The sequence below is a fragment of the Protopterus annectens genome, chromosome 1.part0 (genome assembly GCF_019279795.1).
Source record: "Protopterus annectens isolate FY-2018-M chromosome 1.part0, PAN1.0, whole genome shotgun sequence".
Taxonomy (NCBI): Eukaryota; Metazoa; Chordata; order Ceratodontiformes; family Protopteridae; genus Protopterus; species Protopterus annectens.
Window position 1 is genome coordinate 905,916,550 of NC_056725.1, and position 2,522 is coordinate 905,919,071.

A 2,522-nucleotide genomic window follows, 5' to 3' on the forward strand; every position below is an offset into this window, starting at 1 on the left:
CTGTGTAACTCCTTGGATAACAAAGTGCCTCACAAATAGAACCCAGGAAATAAGGGTGGGCTGCTTTACTTCCTCCAGAAGACCTGTCACTAGAAGTGTACCACAAGGTTCAGTCCTTGGGTCATTTCTCTTTGGCGTTTACTTTTCCAAGGTCAAAGTTACTATTAAGGATTTATGGCTGACTAAGTTTGTAGATGACACCAATATCTTCTAAGAGGGCCTTTCCCAAACCATAAGCTGGTGTCAAAACCATAGAAAGAAACTGAATGAATGTCAAGAAATGAAAAATAGCATTCTTTTGAAAGCAAAACGTTAATTGTAATTATCACATTTTCAGCACAACCCTGAAAAATGAATCCAGTAGTTAGGGACCTCAGTAATTATAAACACAGCAGTATTGTAATCACCATATTCCCACTATATTAAGGAAGTGTTTTGCTTTGCACAGCTTATTACTAAGTGTATGACATCATTGTTCAGAGATATCTTCATTTTGCTGTATTCATCTGGCTGATCATAGAGCATAATGCCACATTTGGTATACACCTGTCCAAACACTTCACACAACTTAAATGCCCACATCATGTTCTTACTATGAAAATCAAGGGTCTAAATCATACAGTGATGCAGATTGTCTCACAGCCTTGTCCCTCTTCTTGGTGTCATACTGACTACTGAGCGATGATCTCTGCCTAGCATACAGGGCAACAGTAGACCCTACCCTGTCAGACCTACTTCATATTCACAAATTCAGTGAAGGCATGAATACCTGATCAAGAGATCCAAATCTCCTCTGCAACATAAATAGAATATGTTAGAGGGATACACATGTATCACAGAGAATACCACTTCTTTTGAATCTCTTTCTCCTCATAAAGCAAAGTACTTCTCTTACACTATTCAAATGTAATCTGGATGAATGGGTGGACAACCACAAATTCATGCCTAGTTTAGCACACTTCTCCCTCATGGGTAGGAGCAACATCAACACAAGTGCTCTGCCCATGTCTGGGTTATTTGTACTTAAATATAAGGGGTAAAATCGTCATGTGAATGTGAGGGTAGACTTCTTTGGATGATTACAACTCAACAGTTGAGTAATTATCCTAGTAATTAACCCATAAGTTGAACCCAGGCTGCATAAGCCCTCGTGTAGAAGTATACAACTATACTGACAACATTCTAAGATCTAGGCTTGCTGTTTCACCGAGCTTCATGGGATTATCATATTCCCAGCTCCAGGGAACATGTAGTTAGAACTATAGTGCATAAACCTAAAACAAATCAGTCATGATTAACTTCTTATAGGCTAATATTAAAATTAAATAGGGATTGAAAGTGTTTTTTTTTTCTTTTCCTGAAAATCTGGTATGATACCTTGCAAATGAGTAGAGGTTCAATAATATTTACAGAGCTGTTAGTCTTCAAGGTTACAGGCATTGAACCACAGTCTTATTTGGTGTGGATTTTGTTAAACATAATTATCCATGTAATAATATTAAATAGTCTGTTTTCTTAGCTGATTTTTTTCTCTCACGAATCTCCACGTTTAATATTAGTTCTCAGAGCTGAGAAGATTTTTGATAAAGTTGATTGGAGTGACCTATTTTAGAACCTCGCTGCATGTTTTCCCTCTCAGGTTCATTATAATATTATTTAGGCACTACAAGGACTCATCAGTACGGAATAAACTTGAATATCCTATATCTTATATAATAAAGGCAGTCAAAGGAATTCATTTAGGCTTCTTCTTTCTGTCCCTCTTGTTTACTTTGGCCATTGAACCTTTAGCAATATAATTTGGAGGATAATCACGAGAAAGCAAAATTTCATGTCATGTAAGTAAAACATGAATTTAATTTCTAGGCAGAATAGCTAAAGTTTTTTCTTAACAGTTCAGAAGAATTCTTGCTTTTGGGAAGAGGGCAGGATATATGGCCCACCTTAATCTAAATCTTAGATCGTATTGATCAACTTTACTTGTACTAAGCAGCTGTGTGACATGTATGCTTTAAAATAGCAGGGCTCATTTTATGTCACACTTAAGAGTTGACCTGGCTCCATGCCATGTGAGGTAAAGCACTAACTATAACCCAGATGATCTGAGATCAGACAGTAGCTTGGGTATGTAACAGTCAATAACAGCTCAGCCATCCTAAGGGAAGGAAGACAGTCTGACTTGCTGCAGTGCTAGAACCTACTAAAAGAGGTATGTGGCATATGGGTTAGGACATGCACTTATTTTTGTCAAATGCAACTCAGATGGTGACCTTCATAGAGAGGAAATGTAAGAATGTGAAATTCACAGGATGTATTATAACACCATGCTTCTGTGAGAGTGTGCTCCACCTGCCAAGGTACTGAACTGCTTAGATTCAGTTTCCTCACACAGTGCCAACTGTACATCATCTATGGCCATCAAAGAAAGACACCTATGAGAATTCAGTTCAGAGGAGAAGTCAGGCATTAGTCTGTGTTTTCAGTAGTAAGTGTAGTGACATTTTTAGTCTCCAAAAGTGACT